This window comes from Eleutherodactylus coqui, chromosome 7 (assembly GCF_035609145.1).
Source record: "Eleutherodactylus coqui strain aEleCoq1 chromosome 7, aEleCoq1.hap1, whole genome shotgun sequence".
In the NCBI taxonomy this organism is placed as follows: domain Eukaryota; kingdom Metazoa; phylum Chordata; class Amphibia; order Anura; family Eleutherodactylidae; genus Eleutherodactylus; species Eleutherodactylus coqui.
Genome location: NC_089843.1, coordinates 219012805 through 219035789, shown reverse-complemented (window position 1 = coordinate 219035789; position 22985 = coordinate 219012805). Strand labels below are relative to the sequence as shown.

At 47.0% G+C, this 22985-nt stretch overlaps 3 non-coding genes across 3 annotated transcripts; all 3 read left to right on the top strand.

The window, feature by feature from the left end:
* Nucleotides 1-5441: 5441 nt before the first annotated feature.
* Nucleotides 5442-5627, top strand: LOC136573887 (U2 spliceosomal RNA). The gene has a single exon (XR_010786102.1). It is a non-coding gene; the product is annotated as a U2 spliceosomal RNA (small nuclear RNA).
* Nucleotides 5628-13809: 8182 nt separating this feature from the next.
* On the top strand, nucleotides 13810-13998 carry LOC136574111 (U2 spliceosomal RNA). Its single transcript, XR_010786238.1, has one exon. It is a non-coding gene; the product is annotated as a U2 spliceosomal RNA (small nuclear RNA).
* Nucleotides 13999-22167: 8169 nt separating this feature from the next.
* LOC136573992 (U2 spliceosomal RNA) lies at nucleotides 22168-22355 on the top strand. The gene has a single exon (XR_010786180.1). It is a non-coding gene; the product is annotated as a U2 spliceosomal RNA (small nuclear RNA).
* The last annotated feature ends 630 nt before the right edge of the window (nucleotides 22356-22985 follow it).

Sequence of the window (22985 nt, the reverse complement as noted above, 5' to 3'; positions counted from 1 at the left end):
GGCGTGGGGCGGGGCTATGCAAAACTCTCCCAGCTGCCTGGGTGCATTGTGGGTGCGCCCAGAGTGCCGGCTGAGCCTGTTGCCTCAAGCCTTGGAAGTGGAGTTGGGCGGGCCGGGCTGCAGGTGAAACCTATTTCGGGTTATCGCTTCTCGGCCTTTTGGCTAAGATCAAGTGTACCTGGTACAGGCGGTCTTAGTCAGAAGGTAACTCGGGTACCCCTCTCCTCTGCCTGGCGGGATCGCCCACTCCGGTGGGCTTCACCCGCCTGCTGCTATCGGGGAGAGGGATTAGTCCCAGGGTAAACGAGTCGCGATCCCCCTGCCTCTTCTGGTCTCCGGGCCGGGAGAGGGCACCTACTTAGTTGGCTATCACAAGAGCGGTCTTGTGATCACAACAAATTCTAAAATGGGCGAGGGCCCACACGATATACCGGCTTATGCGCGGATTAAGAACACGATACGTGTCTCTTTTTTGGACAGTGCGGACACACGTGGCTTGAAGTATGTGGTCGAGGACGTGCTTAAAGGGGCGTTTAACGTACAGAAACGCGAAATACTGGCGATACAAGATTACCCCAAGCGTCGGATCTACGACGTGACCTTTACAGAAAATGGCATCTTTCGGGACTTGGTGGCAGCGATTCCCGAGAAAAAAGATCCGAGGCTTGAGGGTGTCTTGCTAGTCGAGCACGTCCTTGACATCACTAAACTCGTGGTGATTAAGATGTATTCTCCCTACATTGATGTGAAAGAGGTCGAGGACTTCCTACTACGTTATTTCAAATCTGTCAGATGTATGGGAAAGATTATGAACGAGTTTGGTATTTGGACCTCAAAATGGCGATTCCAGGCCACGTGTGTAAGTGACCCCAGTCGGCCCGGGGGAGTGATCTTACCGCCCGCGCGTTTTAAATTGGGGAAAGTGAATGGCGACCTGTACTTTGCGGGAATGCCTGACTTCTGCAGGATTTGCTCACAATACGGTCACCAAAAAGAAAATTGCGCAAGTACATGCAAGAAATGTGGGGGCACAGACCATGAGACAAGTCAATGTAAGAAAGGAAAAGGGTGTTTTTTTTGCGGCGGTGTTGGTCACCTCTACACGTCTTGTCCCCACAGAGCACAGAAAGCGGAGCAGCAAGGGCGGCCCGGACCCGAGGAGCGGCCAGGGCAGCCAGAGAACCGAACAACACCCCCCCAGGGAGAGGAACCTGAGGAGATGGAGGTCTCCAGTGGACCCCCCAAGAAGGACGGTTTGGAGCAGCGGAGCATCAAGCGGAGGGTGAGTGACCGGCGGACAGGCTCTCCCTCCCGGGAAACCGGTGGAGGTAGTAGGGCCAAGGAAGCCGGTCCGGACCCTCCCAAGATGCCCGCTCAAGCGGTGCCTGAGGCGGAGGACCCGGGGGGCACGGCGGCAGCAGCAGCAAACAAAAGGAGGAAAGGCTCGGGCGGAAGGTTATACTCGGAGGTGGTGCAGGGGGGAACTCCGGAGATCCCGGCGGAGCCGGAGGACCCGGAGAAAGTACCCCCTGCGGTGTCATCGCAGAAGGCCCCTCCCCCTCCTCGGCAGGAGGGGGCGGGGGGAGCCACCTCCGAGAGCGGTGGATCAGGAACGAGCCGAGTACCCACCCCGACAGAAGGGGAAGAGATGGAGACGGGAGCTGGCCTGCTAGCCCCCCTGGAGATTCCGGAGGGAATACAGGCGATATGGGATCTCACGCAGATCCCTCTCTCGGGCACCGTAGGGGGTCCACTTAGTGAGGTAGGTTCCTCTCCAGCATCCCCGCTTACGATGGATTCGGATGTGGGGGGGTGCGAGAGTGCCAGCGAGGTCTTTGGCTTGCCCGGAGACTTCTAAGAGAAGACCCTCGTTATCACCTAGTCTCCAATGGCTGCTCTATCGGGACTCACTTTTAATGTCAGAAGCATCGAGAGCCACGTGAGGAGGGTCGCCCTCTTCAGCTATCTGACAATTTTTGCTGCCTCCGTTTTCTTCCTGCAGGAGTGCGGGATCCCGCATAGGGCCCAGTATAAAAAATACCAAGATGACTGGGTACATGGACCGTCGGTCTGGTCCGGCTCTAACGAGACCAGATCGGCGGGGGTCGCCATTCTTTTTAAAGGGAACGTTTTAATTGATACTATTAACGAAATTTTACCAGGCAGAATTTTATTGGTCAAGGCTTTTATTAATGGTATAAAATGGCAGTTTTTAAACTTTTACGGATCAGCAGATAAGAACGAACGTGCAGAAATGCTAGAGATTTTACCCCTTTTTATTAGCGATTCTGATCCTCTTATTTTAGCGGGGGATTTTAATTGCATTTTAAAGGGGGAACGCCGGCTTTCCAGATCAGTAAGTAGAAATTACGACAAGACCTCTGCTATACTAAGCAACGTGATTTTAGACGCCAAACTTACTGATGCTTTTAAAACATGCAACCCCAATGCATCGGAGGAAGCCGGCGTCACCTGGAGCAACAAGATCTGCAGCTCCAGGATAGATTTTATGTTTTGTTCTTATCAAGTACTGCCTTTTAGATGTGATTCTTTTACTAACGTGTTTTCTGATCACAAGCTTTTATATTTTAAAGTTGATACCGTTTTTAAGAGAAAAGCCGGTAAGAATGCCTGGAAATTTAACGTGTCCCTTTTAGAAGATCCGCAGATTTTATCTGATTTTATCACTTTTTATAGAAACTGCAGGCGAGTGAAAGATCCCAACACTCCCACCAGCCAGTGGTGGGAGAAGATGAAACAAAAATTCAAATCATTTTTTATCAAGGTTGGGATCGCCAAGGCCAAAGCAAAACGCACTTTTTATTCTAATCTGAACACTCGCCTGCAGACCCTGTATAAGTTCCGTGAACATGATATAGAGGTGGACCACGAGATCATCGAGGTGAAGAAAGAGATCGCCCGGTGCCTGGAGCAGAGGGGAAAAGAGATCATATTCCGTTCGAAAGTGAAACATCTGGAGGAGAACGAGACCTGCTCCAGGTACTTCTTTAAGAAAATACGAGACAAGCGGACAGTCCTCGATGATCTCGGTGGCACCAAGGACATACAGGGTATTTTAAAGAAAGTGTATGAGTTTTATGCGGATCTTTTTAATACTAAACCTGTTGACATTGATTTTATGAACGACTCGTTGAAGGAGATCACTGACGTTTTAGATCCTGGTTCTCGTGAGATTTTACTAAGGGACATCACAGAACAGGAGATTTTAGACACTATTAAGAGTTTTAAACCAGGTAAGGTGCCTGGGCCCGATGGTATACCCATAGAGTTTTATGTCACCTTTTTTGGTATTTTTAAGGATGACCTTTTCTCCCTTTTTACTGAGGTTTTTATGTCGAAAGCCCTCCCGGGGTCCTGGAGGAAGGGTGACGTGTCTCTTTTATACAAGAAAGGAGACAAGACCGACATCAAGAACTGGAGACCGATCACCCTTCTGAACAGTGACTACAAGATAATGGCCAAAATATGCGCAAATAGACTCAAGACCGTAATAAGCAAAGTTGTACACCCCAACCAGGTCTGTGGGGTGCCCGGGAGGAGCATATGGGAGAATCTTAACCTCTTAAAAGATTGTATTAGTGACACAAAGTCCAGGAACGGGAAAATGGCGGTTTTAACTATCGACTTTGAAAAAGCCTTTGACCGTGTGTCACATTTTTATCTTTTTAAGGTTTTAGAGAGAATGGGTATACCGGAAGGTTTTTTATTGTCTTTAAAAGCGTTTTACAACAACTGCACGAGTAGAATTTTAGTCAATGGTTTTAGGACACAGGAAGTACTTTTAAAGTCCGGGGTAAAGCAGGGGTGTCCCTTGTCCCCACTACTTTTTATCTGCACACTAGAGCCTCTTCTATGCACCATAAGACGGGACAAGCTGATCCGTGGGATCCCCCTGCCCGGCGGGGGGGGGATCGAGGCCAAAGTAGTGGGGTACATGGACGATGTGACAATTCTTGGAAGGGACACCCTGTCGATCCAGAGAGCAACCAGACAAATAGAGTTTTATTGCTGCGCCTCGGGTTTTAAGGTAAATTTTAACAAAAGCAGTATTTTAAATATCGGGGACCTGCCATTGTCAGATGTCCCCATTCCTGTGTCCGACTCGGTGCAGATTTTAGGTGTCTCCTTCAACGAGGACAACAGAGGTCTTAACAGCTGGGACTTGGTGGCACAAAAGATAAACAAGAAAATATGTATGTGGAATATGAGAAGGTTGACCATGGAGGGGAGGGTTTTAATCATAAAAATGGTGATTTTACCGATTTTATTGTATTTAAGCCTAGTGTTCCCCCCTCCTGGTAGAGTTTTTAACAAAATCGTAAAAGCTGTTTTTACCTTCTTCTGGAGCTCCAAAATGGAAAAACTAAAAAGAGAAATAGTAATGAAGCCAAAAATAATGGGCGGTAAAGACTTCCCCGATCTGAAAGCCTTTTTATATATAAAGTATTTTAGCATGTGCCTAGGCGCACTTTTTAAAAACCACGCATGGTCTTACTTTTTACGCTACAACACAGGTTATTTTATGAGGCGGAACGGATGGTTCAAAACGGTTTTAAACTCCCCTTATTCTTTTAATCTGTCCAAAGACTATGCGATTTTAGAGAAAATTGTGGTTTTATACGATTTTACTGGAAAAAGTGCACAGGTTTTAATGAATTCTAAATTAATGATAAAGAGTTTTAAGGAAAGTGGTTTTTATGTTCAAGTTAGTAATTTTAATGAGAGCAAAACAAAAGAGACGTGGAGACTAGTTAATAATCATATTTTTAACCCACAGAAGGATCTGGCCTGGAGCTGCATACACGACTGTCTTCCATGCCGGGCATTCCAGCATCGTAGAGGACTGACCAACACCGCCGCATGCCCAAGACCAGGATGTGGAGAAGAGGAAACAACACAGCATCTGATATGGACTTGCTTTTTAACCAAAAGGATATGGAATAAGTTTTTACCCTTGCTTAAAAGAATAACAGGACTAAAGAAACTAACACCGGAAGGAGTATTATATGGATGTCTGGAATGCCCCACACGGACTCAGAAAATTATGGCATGGAAGATGGTCAACTCGGTGAAGGCAGCTCTGTGGAAGTCCAGAAACATTTTAGTTTTTAAGCACGAGGTTTTATCGGTTAAAGATATTTTATCCATTGCTCTTAATGAATCATACGAATATTATATTGTGGACAGGAAAAACTTTCCTATTTTATCGAGAAAATGGCTGATCGGGGAATGGAGCTCCATCATATAGTGCCACCAAGTGCCCTTTTATGTGGTTTTTAATGTGAATTTTAACAACATGTAATATAGGTAGACAATTTTTGGAATGTTTTATATGGTATGTTTTAATATGTTATACAATGTGTTTTTAATGTACTATATGAGCATTTTAATATGTCTGGAAATATGTTGTTAAAATAAAAATACCCCTCGGGGTTTGTCAACTTAAAAAAAAATCTGTTCTTATCAGTTTAATATCTGATACGTCCCCTATCTGGGGACCATATATTAAATGGATTTTTAGAACAGGGAGCTGGAAAAAGAGCTTGCTCTGTCCACTCCGCGCATTGACCTGGTATTGCAGTACCTCCAGGACCGGTGCACCCCCTTTCCTACAGCAGTTTCCAAAAGCAGAAAAACAACACTGACGAGCAAGAGGTGCAGCGCAGCTGTGGCTGCTTCTGCTGCTAACAAACCAGCACTTTGACTGACACTCAGCCCGTCTGCTGCCGTGGAGCTCGCAACATTGTATCCACTGTGCACAGCACAGGTACAACTGGAAGCAAAACAACACACAGCAGTTCATATGCCAGCCGCACTCTATAGTTCGTACCTACCGCTGCGCTAATAGCCAAGTTGGAAACATCGGGCAGGCACAGCGTATCCTGGCAGCCTGCGTCTGTATGCTCCACGTATTCGGGTGTATGTGCAGGGGGTGTGGTCGCACCTGGGGCCCGGAGCCCTAGGGGGCCCATAAAGTCTCTCTTCCCCACATTGTAAACCAATGCTATCAATGAAGCTTTATAGTTTGGGGGCCTAGTCCCAGACTTTGTACTGGGGCCCCGCAGCTTCAAGTTACACCTCCGGATCAGGATAATGCTAGGCCATTCCAACCAGCCTGTGTGAGTGACCTGCAGTCGCTGGTAGTCGAAAAGCGTCCGGCCCCGGATGTGCGCTTCAGAGTGGACAGACAGCAGCGGACCCCCAATCACACAGGCCCGAGGCTTGCTATGCAGCACGGAATACCTCATTGGACTGCAGCACTCCACGCGGGCTGAGATACACGCTCCACGTGGGATGGGCAGTATTCCGTCCATGAGGATCCAGGCCAACGCTTACAGATGGAGCAACACCCGGGGAGCAAAGAACTCCAACGGACGGACGTCTACTTTAAAAGGATGTATTGCTTTATTCAATGCATGGACACAGAAACAGTTCAACCGCTCGCTAAAGACCGCAGTCAATACAGTAAAGAGAGAAATGTGTCTGTTTAATGTAAACTTGCACGGAGCTCGTTTGTGAGCCACTGACTGAATGAATGCTGCCGCTGCTGCATGTCTGAAACGTGGTCTGACGTTACATGCACCAGCAGGGATAAGGCCTTGCCTATAAGCATTCCCCAGCTGGCAAAAACGGAACCTCCCTGCCTATTCCTCACCGTGGAAGAACGGAACCTACCTTTTTTTTAAAAAAAAAGAAAGCCACAGCAGCAGCCAACTCGATTTTGGTAGGCCGCTGTCTCCCCCTTGTGTGCTGCATTAAAAATGCACTCCGCTAAAAATAACTGATCCACGAAATAGAGCGTAGGGAGAGAATGAGGCTTCTAGATGAGCCGTCAGGCTATGATAAATTGTATCACACCTGGGCGATATGGATAGATGCCCGGAGCTCACCCCTATTTACTAGGTGCTTACAGACAGGGACATGTGAGTAACACGTTTAAACCACAATCGTAAAGAGAAACAGCAATCCCGGAGCGCCCCCCCTCCCCCTTTTTGTTTTATTTTCTCTTTCTCCCGTGTCATAGATACCTACCCTCCCTTACCGCTCCCCCCCCCCCTTCCCCTGTTTGTAGACCTTATAAAATATCACAGACAAACATTATATAGTTCAACTCGAAATTTATTTATTAAGTTTCATTGTCAAAGTTATTTTTACATTGCTTTGAGAAAAGGCAAAAGTTTCCCCCCCCCCTCCATGAAACCAATAAAACCTATATTGAATAAAATAAAAATGATGCAGTTGCCGGTAGTTCAGCAGTTGCCGGTAGTTCAGCAGTTGCCGGTAGTTCTGCAGTTGCCGGTAGTTCTGCAGTTGCCGGTAGTTTTGCAGTTGCCGGTAGTTTTGCAGTTGCCGGTAGTTTTGCAGTTGCCGGTAGTTTTGCAGTTGCCGGTAGTTCTGCAGTTGCCGGTAGTTCTGCAGTTGCCGGTAGTTCTGCAGTTGCCGGTAGTTCTGCAGTTGCCGGTAGTTCTGCAGCTTCTTGGTAGAGATAAAGACCATCTCCCGTCTCCCAGCTGCAGCAGAGACTGACTAAAATCGCTGCCAAGCCCGGTATTTATGCTTCTAAATTGATGACATCACAATGGAGTGACATCAGCCTGCCATACACCTGGCTTATGACATCACAAGGGAGTGACATCATCAGCATTCCAAACAGCTGGCTCATTTGCATACAGTATGTATGTATGTATGACATCACAAGGGAGTGACATCATCAGCATTCCAAATACCTGGCTCATTTGCATACAGTATGTATGCATGTATGTGTCTATCTATCCTATCCTATCCTATCTAATCTATCTTTATTAATTACGTAGAATATAGATATGGATTATTTCTGAATTATAGATTTTGTAGATATAGATTAAAGATAGATTTAAGATTGTGTGTGTGTGTGTGTGTGTGTGAGATATATATATATATAATCTCTATGTAAAAAAAATATAAAATCTGTAGTTATGTATGTATGGCGGGAAAAAAAGGCCTGCTGTATGTTTTTAAGTTCTTCGGATGACCATGCCGTTCTATTATTCTCCTTACTAGGGTCTACTAATGCCGGCCCAGGGGAAGGCAATAAAGCCCTATGGGGCCGAAGCCAATTTCCCTCATTTCAGGTAAAAAGTTTCCATCCGTCCCCACTCGAAATGCGGCCGGCCGAAGAGATCCCTCCAACCGACCGGCCGACGCACCTTCAGAGACCAACTAGTGCTTGCTTCTAGTGTCATCGCCGGCTTAACCATCCTGGGTAGGGAGGTGACGAGTCCTGCAGCAGCAGCAGCAGCAGGCTCTGCAAGCCTAGGATGCGTGAGCACGGTGCAAGAGGAAGGACTGAGGGGGGAGGGCGCGGTTGAGAAGGCGTGGGGCGGGGCTATGCAAAACTCTTCCATCTCCCTGGGTGCATTGTGGGTGCGCCCAGAGTGCCGGCTGAGCGTGTTGCCTCAAGCCTTGGAAGTGGAGTTGGGCGGGCCGGGCTGCAGGTGAAACCCATTTCGGGTTATCGCTTCTCGGCCTTTTGGCTAAGACCAAGTGTACCTAGTACAGGAAGTCTTAGCCGGAAGGTAACTCGGGTACCCCTCTCCTTTGCCTGGCGGGATCGCCCACTTCGGTGGGCTTCACCCGCCTGCTGCCATCAGGGAGAGGGATTAGTCCCAGGGTAAACGGGTTGCGATCCCCCTGCCTCTTCTGGTCTCCGGGCCAGGAGAGGGCGCTTTTCATACCACATCACAAAAGCGGTTTTTGTGATATCCTCAAATACCAAAAATGGGCGAGGGCCCACACGACATACCGGCTTATGCGCGGATAAAGAACACTATACGTGTGTCTTTTTCAGATAGTGCGGACACACGTGGTCTGAAATATGTGGTTGAGGACGTGCTTAAAGGCGTTTTTAACGTACAAAAACACGAGATCCTGGCTATACAAGACTACCCGAAGCGACGGATCTACGATGTAACCTTGACAGAGACAGGCATCTTCCGGGACCTGGTCGCAGCCATATCAACAAAAAAAGATCCGAAGCTGGAGGGAGTCTTGTTAGTCGAGCACGTCCTCGACATCACTAAACTCGTGGTGATTAAGATGTATTCGCCCTACACTGACGTGAAGGAAGTTGAGGACTTTCTTTTACGATACTTCAAAGCGGTCAGATGTACGGGTAAGATTATGAACGAGTTTGGTATATGGACTTCAAAATGGCGCTTCCAGACCACGTGTGTAAGTGACCCCAGTTGGCCGGGGGGAGTGATCTTACCGCCTGCGCGTTTTAAATTGGGCAAGGTGAATGGCGACCTATACTTTGCGGGAATGCCCGACTTTTGCAGGATTTGCTCAAAATACGGTCATCAAAAAGAGTCCTGTGCAAGCACTTGTAAGAAATGTGGGGGTACGGATCACGAGACGAGTAAATGCCAGAAAGGAAAAGGGTGCTATTTTTGCGGCGGTGTTGGTCACCTCTATACGTTTTGCCCCCACAGAGCACAGAGGACGGAGCAGCAAGGGCGACCCGGACCCAAAGAGCAGCCGGGGCAGCCAGATGACCAGAAAACACCCCCCCAGGGAGAGGAACCTGAGGAGATGGAGGTTGCAAGTGGACCCCCCCAAAACGAAGGCAAGGAGCAGCGGAGCATCAAGCGGAGGGTGAGTGATCGGCGGACAGGCTCTCCCTCCCGGGAAACCGGTCGAGGTAGTAGAGCCAAGGAAGCCGGTCCAGGCTCTCCCACGATGCCCGCTCAAGCGGTGCCTGAGGCGGAGGACCCTGGGGGCACGGCGGCAGCTCAAAAAAGGCGGAAAGGCTCAGGTGACAGGCTGTACTCGGAGGTGGTGCAGGGGGGAACACCGGAGATCCCGACGAAGTCGGAGGACCCGGTGAAAGTACCCCCTGCGGTGCCATCCCAGAATGCCCCGCCCCCTCCTGTCCAGGAGGGGGCACGGGGTGCCACCTCTGAGGAGGCCGAGGAAATGAGCCAAGTACCCACCCCGGCGGAGGGGAAAGAGAAGGACATGGGAGCTGGCCTGCTAGCCCCCATGGAGATTCAAGAAACAATAGAATCAATATGGGACCTCACGCAGATCCCTCTCTCGGGCACCGTCGGGGGTCCACTGAGTGAAGTAGGTTCCTCTCCAGCATCAGCGTTCACGTTAGATTCGGATGCGGGGGGGTGTGAGAGTGCCAGCGAGGTCTTTGGCTTGCCCGGAGACTTCTAAAGAGAAGACCCACGTTATACCATAGTCTCCAATGGCTGCTCTGTCGGGACTCACATTTAATGTCAGAAGCATCGAGAGCCACGTGAGGAGGGTCGCCCTCTTCAGCTATCTGACTATTTTTGCTGCCTCCGTCTTTTTCCTGCAGGAGTGCGGTATCCCGCATAGGGCCCAGTACAAAAAATACCAAGAGGACTGGGTACATGGACCGTCGGTCTGGTCCGGCTCTAACGAGACCAGATCGGCGGGGGTCGCCATTCTTTTTAAAGGGAACGTTTTTATTGATGTTATTAACGAAATTTTACCAGGCAGAGTTTTATTGGTCAAAGCGTTTATTAATGGTATAAAGTGGCAGTTTTTAAATTTTTATGGGTCAACAGATAAAAATGAAAGAGCGGAGATGTTGGAGATTTTACCCTTGTTTTTAAACGATTCTGATCCTCTGATTTTAGCGGGGGATTTTAATTGTATTTTAAAGGGGGAACGCCGGCTTTCTAGCTCAGTGAGCAGAAATTACGACAAAACCTCATCTTTGTTAAAAAATGTAATTTTAGACGCCAAGCTCACTGATGCTTTTAAAACATGCAATCCCAACGCATCAGAGGAAGCCGGCGTCACCTGGAGCAACAAGATCTGCAGCTCCAGGATAGATTTTATGTTCTGCTCTTATCAAGTACTGCCTTTTAGATGTGATTCTTTTACCAACGTGTTTTCTGACCATAAGCTTTTATATTTTAAAGTTGATACAGTTTTAAAAAGAAAAACTGGAAAGAATGCCTGGAAATTTAACGTGTCCCTTTTAGAAGATCCGCAGGTTTTATCCGATTTTATCGCTTTTTATAGAAACTGCAGACGAGTGAAGGATCCCAACACTCCCACCAGCCAGTGGTGGGAGATGATGAAACAAAAAATCAAAACATTCTTCATCAAGGTTGGGATCACCAAAGCTAGAGAGAAACGTATATTTTATTCCAACCTGAACACTCGTCTGCAGACCCTGTATAAGTTCCGTGAACATGATATAGAGGTGGACCACGAGATCATCGAGGTGAAGAAAGAGATCGCCCGGTGCCTGGAGCAGAGGGGAAAGGAGATTATATTCCGTTCAAAAGTAAAACACCTGGAGGAGAACGAGACCTGCTCCAGGTACTTCTTCAAGAAGATACGTGACAAACGCACAGTCCTCGATGATCTCGGTGGCACCAAGGACATACAGGGTATTTTAAAGAAAGTGCATGAGTTTTATGCGGATCTTTTTAATACTAAACCTGTTGACATTGATTTTATGAATGACTCGTTGAAGGAGATCACTGACGTTTTAGATCCTGGTTCTCGTGAGATTTTACTAAGGGACATCACAGAACAGGAGATTTTAGACACTATCAAAAGTTTTAAACCAGGCAAGGTGCCTGGGCCCGATGGTATACCCATAGAGTTTTATGTCACCTTTTTTGGTATTTTTAAGGATGACCTCTTCTCCCTTTTTACAGAAGTTTTTATGTCTAAAGCCCTCCCGGGGTCCTGGAAGAAGGGTGACGTGTCTCTCCTATACAAAAAAGGAGACAAGACCGATATTAAAAACTGGAGACCGATCACCCTTCTGAACAGTGACTACAAAACAATGGCTAAGATATGTGCAAACCGTTTAAAGACCGTGATAAACAAAATTGTACACCCCAACCAGGTCTGTGGGGTGCCCGGGAGGGCAATATGGGAGAGTCTTAACCTCATAAAAGACTGTATAAGTGACACCAAGGCAAGGAAAGGTCAAATGGCAATTTTAACAATAGATTTCGAGAAAGCCTTTGACCGGGTGTCACATTTTTATCTTTTTAAGGTTTTAGAGAGAATGGGTATACCGGAAGGTTTTTTATTGTCTTTAAAAGCGTTTTACAATAATTGCACGAGCAGAATTTTAGTCAACGGTTTTAGGACACAGGAAGTGCTTTTAAACTCCGGGGTGAAACAGGGGTGTCCCTTGTCCCCACTACTTTTTATATGCGCACTAGAGCCTCTTTTATGTACATTCAGACGGGACAAGCAGATCCGTGGGATCCCCCTGCCCGGCGGGGGGGGGATCGAGGCCAAAGTAGTGGGGTACATGGACGATGTGGCAATTCTCGGAAGGGACACCCCGTCGATCCAGAAGGCTGCGAGACAGATTGAGTTTTATTGCTGCGCCTCGGGTTTTAAAGTGAATTTTAACAAAAGTAGCATTTTAAACATCGGGGACCTGCCTTTGCCAGACGTCCCCATTCCTGTGTCTGACTCGGTGCAGATTTTAGGTGTCTCCTTCAACGAGGACAACAGAGGTCTTAATAGTTGGGACTTGGGGGCACAAAAAATAAATAAGAAATTCTGTATGTGGGGTATGAGAAAGCTGACCATGGAGGGGAAAGTTTTAATAACCAAAATGGTGATTTTACCTATTTTATTATATTTGAGTTTGGTGTTCCCCCCTCCTGGGAGGGTTTTTAACAAAATCGTTAAAGCTGCTTTTACCTTTTTATGGAGTTCCAAGATGGAGAAACTTAAACGCGAGATTGTGATGAAACCAAAAATAATGGGTGGAAAAGACTTTCCCGATTTTAAAGCCTTTTTATACACCAAGTATTTTAGCATGTGCCTGGGCGCACTTTTTAAAAACCACTTCTGGTCTTATTTTTTAAGATATAACACAGGTTATTTTATGAGGCGTCACGGGTGGTTTAAAACCGTTTTAAACTCACCTTATTCTTTTAACCTGTCACCAGAATATAAGATTTTAGAAAAAATTGTGGTTTTATATGATTTTACCGGAAAAAGTGCGCAGATTTTAATGAATAGTAAATTAATGATAAAAAATATTAAAGAAAGTGGTTTTTATGTTCAAATTAGTAATTTTAATGAGAGCAAAACCAAAGAAATATGGAGAAAGATAAATAACCACATTTTTAATTCACAGAAAGACCTGGCCTGGAGCTGCGTCCATGACTGTCTTCCGTGCCGGGCATTCCAGCATCGTAGAGGATTGACCAACACCGCCGCGTGCCCAAGACCCGGATGTGGAGAAGAGGAGACAACTACCCATCTGTTATGGACTTGTTTTTTAACCAAGAGAGTATGGACTCAGATTTTACCATTAATACGAAAGATAACTGGACTGAGGAGAATAACGCTACAAGCAATATTATATGGATGTCTGGAATGCCCCACACGGTCGCAAGAAATTATGGCATGGAAGATAGTCAACTCGGTCAAAGCAGCTCTGTGGAAGGCCAGGAACATTTTAGTCTTCAAACGCGAAGTTTTATCTGTGAAAGATATTTTATCTATGGCTCTTAATGAAATGCATCAATATTATATTGTGGACAGGAAAAACTTTCCTATTTTATCAAGAAAATGGCTTTTAAGGGAATGGAACTCCATTATATAGTGCCAACAAGTGCCCTTTTATGTGTTTTTTAATGTGAATTTTAACAACATGTAATGTATGTTTTGAATGTTTTTTATGGTATGTTTTAAATATGTTCTATAATGTGTTTTTAAATGTACTATATATGAACATTCTAACATGTCAAATGTCAAAACGTGTTGTTTAAAAATAAACGCCCCCCATCTGGAGGGTTAGTCAACTTAAAAAAAAAATCTGTTCTTATCAGTTTAATATCTGATACGTCCCCTATCTGGGGACCATATATTAAATGGATTTTTAGAACAGGGAGCTGGAAAAAGAGCTTGCTCTGTCCACTCCGCGCATTGACCTGGTATTGCAGTACCTCCAGGACCGGTGCACCCCCTTTCCTACAGCAGTTTCCAAAAGCAGAAAAACAAAACTGACGAGCAAGAGGTGCAGCGCAGCTGTGGCTGCTTCTGCTGCTAACAAACCAGCACTTTGACTGACACTCAGCCCGTCTGCTGCCGTGGAGCTCGCAACATTGTATCCACTGTGCACAGCACAGGTACAACTGGAAGCAAAACAACACACAGCAGTTCATATGGCAGCCGCACTCTATAGTTCGTACCTACCGCTGCGCTAATAGCCAAGTTGGAAACATCGGGCAGGCACAGCGTATCCTGGCAGCCTGCATCTGTATGCTCCACGTATTCGGGTCATGGGTGTATGTGCAGGGGGTGCGGTCGCACCTGGGGCCCGGAGCCCTAGGGGGCCCATAAAGTCTCTCTTCCCCACATTGTAAACCAATGCTATCAATGAAGCTTTATAGTTTGGGGGCCCAGTCCCAGACTTTGTACTGGGGCCCCGCAGCTTCAAGTTACACCTCCGGATTAGGATAATGCTAGGCCATTCCAACCAGCCTGTGTGAGTGACCTGCAGTCGCTGGTAGTCGAAAAGCGTCCGGCCCCGGATGTGCGCTTCAGAGTGGACAGACAGCAGCGGACCCCCAATCACACAGGCCCGAGGCTTGCTATGCAGCACGGAATACCTCATTGGACTGCAGCACTCCACGCGGGCTGAGATACACGCTCCACGTGGGATGGGCAGTATTCCGTCCATGAGGATCCAGGCCAACGCTTACAGATGGAGCAACACCCGGGGAGCAAAGAACTCCAACGGACGGACGTCTACTTTAAAAGGATGTATTGCTTTATTCAATGCATGGACACAGAAACAGTTCAACCGCTCGCTAAAGACCGCAGTCAATACAGTAAAGAGAGAAATGTGTCTGTTTAATGTAAACTTGCACGGAGCTCGTTTGTGAGCCACTGACTGAATGAATGCTGCCGCTGCTGCATGTCTGAAACGTGGTCTGACGTTACATGCACCAGCAGGGATAAGGCCTTGCCTATAAGCATTCCCCAGCTGGCAAAAACGGAACCTCCCTGCCTATTCCTCACCGTGGAAGAACGGAACCTACCTTTTTTTTAAAAAAAAAGAAAGCCACAGCAGCAGCCAACTCGATTTTGGTAGGCCGCTGTCTCCCCCTTGTGTGCTGCATTAAAAATGCACTCCGCTAAAAATAACTGATCCACGAAATAGAGCGTAGGGAGAGAATGAGGCTTCTAGATGAGCCGTCAGGCTATGATAAATTGTATCACACCTGGGCGATATGGATAGATGCCCGGAGCTCACCCCTATTTACTAGGTGCTTACAGACAGGGACATGTGAGTAACACGTTTAAACCACAATCGTAAAGAGAAACAGCAATCCCGGAGCGCCCCCCCTCCCCCTTTTTGTTTTATTTTCTCTTTCTCCCGTGTCATAGATACCTACCCTCCCTTACCGCTCCCCCCCCCCCTTCCCCTGTTTGTAGACCTTATAAAATATCACAGACAAACATTATATAGTTCAACTCGAAATTTATTTATTAAGTTTCATTGTCAAAGTTATTTTTACATTGCTTTGAGAAAAGGCAAAAGTTTCCCCCCCCCTCCATGAAACCAATAAAACCTATATTGAATAAAATAAAAATGATGCAGTTGCCGGTAGTTCAGCAGTTGCCGGTAGTTCAGCAGTTGCCGGTAGTTCAGCAGTTGCCGGTAGTTCAGCAGTTGCCGGTAGTTTTGCAGTTGCCGGTAGTTTTGCAGTTGCCGGTAGTTTTGCAGTTGCCGGTAGTTCTGCAGTTGCCGGTAGTTCTGCAGTTGCCGGTAGTTCTGCAGCTTCTTGGTAGAGATAAAGACCATCTCCCGTCTCCCAGCTGCAGCAGAGACTGACTAAAATCGCTGCCAAGCCCGGTATTTATGCTTCTAAATTGATGACATCACAATGGAGTGACATCAGCCTGCCATACACCTGGCTTATGACATCACAAGGGAGTGACATCATCAGCATTCCAAACAGCTGGCTCATTTGCATACAGTATGTATGTATGTATGACATCACAAGGGAGTGACATCATCAGCATTCCAAATACCTGGCTCATTTGCATACAGTATGTATGCATGTATGTGTCTATCTATCCTATCCTATCCTATCTAATCTATCTTTATTAATTACGTAGAATATAGATATGGATTATTTCTGAATTATAGATTTTGTAGATATAGATTAAAGATAGATTTAAGATTGTGTGTGTGTGTGTGTGTGCGTGTGTGATAGAGATATATATATATATATATGTAAAAAAAATATAAAATCTGTAGTTATGTATGTATGGCGGGAAAAAAAGGCCTGCTGTATGTTTTTAAGTTCTTCGGATGACCATGCCGTTCTATTATTCTCCTTACTAGGGTCTACTAATGCCGGCCCAGGGAAAGGCAATAAAGCCCTATGGGGCCGAAGCCAATTTCCCTCATTTCAGGTAAAAAGTTTCCATCCGTCCCCACTCGAAATGCGGCCGGCCGAAGAGATCCCTCCAACCGACCGGCCGACGCACCTTCAGAGACCAACTAGTGCTTGCTTCTAGTGTCATCGCCGGCTTAACCATCTTGGGTAGGGAGCTGACGAGTCCTGCAGCAGCAGCAGCAGCAGCAGGCTCTGCAAGCCTAGGATGCGTGAGCACGGTGCAAGAGGAAGGACTGAGGGGGGAGGGCGCGGTTGAGAAGGCGTGGGGCGGGGCTATGCAAAACTCTTCCATCTCCCTGGGTGCATTGTGGGTGCGCCCAGAGTGCCGGCTGAGCGTGTTGCCTCAAGCCTTGGAAGTGGAGTTGGGCGGGCCGGGCTGCAGGTGAAACCCATTTCGGGTTATCGCTTCTCGGCCTTTTGGCTAAGACCAAGTGTACCTGGTACAGGAAGTCTTAGCCGGAAGGTAACTCGGGTACCCCTCTCCTTTGCCTGGCGGGATCGCCCACTTCGGTGGGCTTCACCCGCCTGCTGCTATTAGGGAGAGGGATTAGTCCCAGGGTAAACGAGTCGCGATCCCCCTGCCTCTTCTGGTCTCCGGGCCAGGAGAGGGCGTTTTTCCCTTCTGGTGTGTGTCACATAGCGGTTGATTGTGACCCACCATTTCTTCTTCAAACATGGGCGAAAGCCCACAAGAAATACCGGCATATGCGCGGATCAAGAACACTGTACGTGTCTCTTTTTCAGATAGTGCGGACACACGTGGTCTGAAGTATGTGGTCGAGGACGTGCTGCAAGGAGTGTTCAAGATACAAAAGAGAGAGATCCTTGCGATCCAAGATTACCCCAAGCGACGGATCTATGACGTGACCCTGACCGAAGCGGGCATCTTTAGAGACCTGGTCTCAGCCATCCCAATAAGAAAAGATCCGAAGCTTGAGGGTGTCTTGCTGGTCGAGCACGTCCTCGACATAACCAAACTTGTGGTGATTAAAATGTATTCTCCCTACACTGATGTAAAAGAGGTCGAGGACTTTCTCTTACGTTATTTTAAATCGGTCAGATGTATGGGAAAGATTATGAACGAGTTTGGTATTTGGACCTCGAAGTGGCGATTCCAGGCCACGTGTGTAAGTGACCCCAGTTGGCCGGGGGGAGTGATCTTACCGCCTGCGCGTTTTAAATTGGGCAAAGTGAATGGCGACCTATACTTTGCGGGAATGCCTGACTTCTGTAGGACTTGTTCAACATACGGTCACCAAAAAGATTCCTGTGCGAGTACTTGCAAGAAATGTGGGGGCACTGATCATGAGACAAGCGGGTGTAAAAAAGGCAAAGGATGCTATTTCTGCGGCAATGTTGGTCACCTCTACACGTTTTGCCCCCACAGAGCACAGAAGACGGAGCAGCAAGGGCGACCCGGAACCGAGGAGCGGCCAGGGCAGCCAAAAGACCAAGCAGCACCCCCCCAGGGAGAGGAGCCTGAGGAGATGGAGGTCTCCAGTGGGCCCCCACAAGGTGGTAAGGAGCAGCGGAGCATTAAGAGGAGGGTGAGCGACCGGCGGACTGGCTCTCCCTCCCGGGAAACCGGTAGAGGTGGCAGAGCCGGGGAAGCCGGTCCGGGCCCTCCCAAGGTGCCCGCTGAGGCGGTGTCCGAGGCGGAGGACCCTGGGGGCACGGCGGCAGCAACACAAAAACGGAGGAAAGGCTCGGGTGGTAGGCTGTACTCGGAGGTGGTGCAGGGGGGAACACCGGAGATCCCGACGAAGTCGGAGGACCCGGTGGAAGTACCCCCTGCGGTGCCATCCCAGAAGGCCCCTCCCCCTCCTCGCCAGGAGGGGGCGCGGGGTGCCACCTCCGAAGGTGCAGAGTCGGAAGCGAGCCGAGTACCCACCCCGGCTGAGGGGACAGAGACGGTCACGGGAGCTGGCCTGCCAGCCCCCATGGAGATTCCGGAGGCGATCGAGGCGATTTGGGATCTTACGCAGATCCCTCTCTCGGGCACCGTAGGGGGCCCACTAAGTGAGGTAGGTTCCTCTCCAGCATCACCGTTCACGATAGATTCGGATGCGGGGGGGTGTGAGAGTGTCAGCGAGGTCTTTGGCTTGCCCGGAGACTTCTAAAGAAAAGACCCACGCATATCCCTAGTCTCCAATGGCTGCTCTATCGGGACTCACTTTTAATGTCAGAAGCATCGAGAGCCACGTGAGGAGGGTCGCCCTCTTCAGCTATCTGACTATTTTTGCTGCCTCCGTTTTTTTCCTACAGGAGTGCGGGATCCCGCATAGGGCCCAGTATAAAAAATACCAAGATGACTGGGTACATGGACCGTCGGTCTGGTCCGGCTCTAACGAGACCAGATCGGCGGGGGTCGCCATTCTTTTTAAGGGTAACGTTTTAATTGACGTTATTAATGAAATTTTACCAGGCAGAGTTTTATTGGTCAAAGCTTTTATCAATGGTATTAAGTGGCAGTTTTTAAACTTTTATGGTGCAACAGACAAAAACACCCGAGCAGAAATGTTAGAGATTTTACCCCTTTTTATTAACGATTCAGAACCCCTGATTTTAGCAGGTGATTTTAATTGTATTTTAAAGGGGGAACGCCGGCTTTCTAGCTCAGTGAGCAGGAACTACGACAAGACCTCTTCCATACTAAAAAATGTGATTTTAGACAGTAAGCTCACTGATGCTTTTAAAAAATGTAATCCTAACGCATCAGAGGAAGCCGGCGTTACCTGGAGCAACAGACTGTGCAGCTCCAGGATCGATTTTATGTTCTGCTCGTACCAAGTACTGCCTTTTAGATGTGACCTTTTTACCAATGTTTTCTCTGACCATAAGCTTTTATATTTTAAAGTTGATACCGTTTTTAAGAGAAAATCCGGTAAGAATGCCTGGAAGTTTAACGTGTCCCTTTTAGAAGATCCGCAGGTTTTATCTGATTTTATCACTTTTTATAAAGACTGCAGGCGAGTAAAAGATCCCAACACTCCCACCAGCCAGTGGTGGGAGAAGATGAAACTGAAAATAAAAAACTTTTTTATCAAGGTTGGGATCAATAAAGCAAAAGAAAAACGTACATTTTATTCTAACCTGAACACTCGCCTGCAGACCCTGTATAAGTTCCGTGAACATGACATAGAGGTGGACCACGAGATCATCGAGGTGAAGAAAGAGATCGCCCGGTGCCTGGAGCAGAGGGGAAAAGAAATCATCTTCCGTTCCAAAGTACAACACCTAGAGGAGAACGAGACCTGCTCCAGGTACTTCTTTAAGAAGATAAGAGACAAGCGGACAGTCCTCGATGATCTCGGTGGCACCAAGGACATACAGGGTATTTTAAAGAAAGTGTATGAGTTTTATGCGGATCTTTTTAATACTAAGTCTGTTGACAGTGATTTTATGAATGACTCGTTGAAGGAGATCACTGACGTTTTAGATCCTGGTTCTCGTGAGATTTTATTAAGGGACATGACAGAACAGGAGATTTTAGACACTATTAAGAGTTTTAAACCAGGTAAGGTGCCTGGGCCCGATGGTATACCCATAGAGTTTTATGTCACCTTTTTTGGTATTTTTAAGGATGACCTCTTCTCCCTTTTTACGGAAGTTTTTATGTCTAAAGCCCTCCCGGGGTCCTGGAAGAAGGGTGACGTGTCTCTCCTGTACAAAAAAGGAGACAAGACCGACATCAAAAACTGGAGACCGATCACCCTTCTGAACAGCGACTACAAGATAATGGCAAAAATATGTGCGAACAGACTAAAGACCGTAGTAAGCAAAGTTGTACACCCCAACCAGGTCTGTGGGGTGCCCGGGAGGAGCATATCGGAGAATCTTAACCTTTTAAAAGATTGTATTAGCGACACAAAGTCCAGGAACGGGAAAATGGCCATATTAACGATCGACTTTGAAAAAGCCTTTGACCGTGTGTCCCACTTTTATCTTTTTAAGGTTTTAGAGAGAATGGGTATACCGGAAGGTTTTTTATTGTCTTTAAAAGCGTTTTACAACAACTGCACGAGCAAAATTTTAGTCAATGGTTTTAGGACACAGGAAGTACTTTTAAACTCCGGGGTGAAGCAGGGGTGTCCCTTGTCCCCACTACTTTTTATATGCGCATTAGAGCCTCTTTTATGTACCATACGGCGGGACAAGCAGATCCGTGGGATCCCCCTGCCCGGCGGGGGGGGGGATCGAGGCTAAAGTAGTGGGGTACATGGACGATGTGGCAATCCTCGGAAGGGACACCCTGTCAATCCAGAAGGCTATTAGACAAATTGAGTTTTATTGCTGCGCCTCGGGTTTTAAAGTCAATTTTAACAAAAGTAGTGTTTTAAACATCGGGGACCTGCCCTTGCCAGATGTCCCCATTCCTGTGTCCGACTCGGTGCAGATTTTAGGTGTCTCCTTCAACGAGGACAACAGAGGTCTTAACAGCTGGGACTTGGTGGCACAAAAGATAAATAAGAAAATCTGTATGTGGAGCATGCGGCAGCTGACCATGGAGGGGAAGGTTTTAATCACAAAGTCAGTGATTTTACCTATTTTATTGTACCTGAGTTTAGTGTTTCCCCCTCCTGGCAGAGTTTTTAATAAAATTGTAAAGGCATGCTTCACATTTTTATGGAACTCCAAGATGGAAAAACTAAGCAGGGAAATAGTGATGAAGCCAAAGACAATGGGCGGAAAAGATTTCCCTGATTTTAAAGCTTTTTTATATACAAAGTATTTTAGTTTGTGTATTGGTGCTCTTTTTAAAAACCACTACTGGTCTTATTTTATACGATATAATACTGGCTATTTTATGAGGAGGAATGGATGGTTTAAAACAGTTTTAAATTCCCCTTATTCTTTTAATCTGTCCCATGAGTATAAGATTTTAGAAAAAATAGCCATTTTATATGATTTTACTGGGAAAAGCCCACAAGTTTTAATGAACAGTAAAATTATTTTAAAGAACATTAAAGAAAGTGGTTTTTATGTGCAAGTAAGCAATTTTAACGAAAAGAAAAGCAAAGAGACCTGGACAATGGTTAACCATTATATTTTTAATTCACAGAAAGACCTGGCCTGGAGCTGCGTCCATGACTGTCTTCCATGCCGGGCATTCCAGCATCGTAGAGGTTTGACCAACATTGCCGCATGCCCAAGACCCAGATGTGGAGAAGACGAGACGACGACCCATCTGTTATGGACTTGTTTTATTGCCAAGAGAGTTTGGACCAAGATTTTGCCGTTAATGATTAAAATAACCCGGATAAAGAGACTTACGCTGGACGCTGTTTTATATGGATGCCTGGAATGCCCCACACAGACGCAGAGAATTATGGCATGGAAGATGGTCAACTCGGTCAAAGCAGCTCTATGGAAGGCCAGGAACATTTTAGTTTTTAAACACGAGATTTTATCTGTGAAGGACATTTTATCCATCAGTCTTAACGAGATGCACCAATACTACATAGTGGATAGGAAAAACTTTCCAATTTTAGCAAGGAAATGGTTTTTATCAGAATGGAGTTCCATAATATGATGTCACCAAGTGCCCTTTTTACGTGAAATTTTAAACTGTTTTGGTATGGTTTTTACAACGTGTATTATATGTAGACAGATGTTTTAAATGGTATGTTTTAAAGATGTTATTTAATGTGTTTTTAATGTACTATGGACAAACACTTGGAAAAAAAGTCTATGTATATATATATGCTGTGTAAATAAATACACCCCCCCTTGTGGAGGGTTTGTCAACTTAAAAAAAAATCTGTTCTTATCAGTTTAATATCTGATACGTCCCCTATCTGGGGACCATATATTAAATGGATTTTTAGAACAGGGAGCTGGAAAAAGAGCTTGCTCTGTCCACTCCGCGCATTGACCTGGTATTGCAGTACCTCCAGGACCGGTGCACCCCCTTTCCTACAGCAGTTTCCAAAAGCAGAAAAACAACACTGACGAGCAAGAGGTGCAGCGCAGCTGTGGCTGCTTCTGCTGCTAACAAACGAGCACTTTGACTGACACTCAGCCCGTCTGCTGCCGTGGAGCTCGCAACATTGTATCCACTGTGCACAGCACAGGTACAACTGGAAGCAAAACAACACACAGCAGTTCATATGCCAGCCGCACTCTATAGTTCGTACCTACCGCTGCGCTAATAGCCAAGTTGGAAACACCGGGCAGGCACAGCGTATCCTGGCAGCCTGCATCTGTATGCTCCACGTATTCGGGTGTATGTGCAGGGGGTGCGGTCGCACCTGGGGCCCGGAGCCCTAGGGGGCCCATAAAGTCTCTCTTCCCCACATTGTAAACCAATGCTATCAATGAAGCTTTATAGTTTGAGGGCCCAGTCCCAGACTTTGTACTGGGGCCCCGCAGCTTCAAGTTACACCTCCGGATCAGGATAATGCTAGGCCATTCCAACCAGCCTGTGTGAGTGACCTGCAGTCGCTGGTAGTCGAAAAGCGGCCGGCCCCGGATGTGCGCTTCAGAGTGGACAGACAGCAGTGGACCCCCAATCACACAGGCCCGAGGCTTGCTATGCAGCAC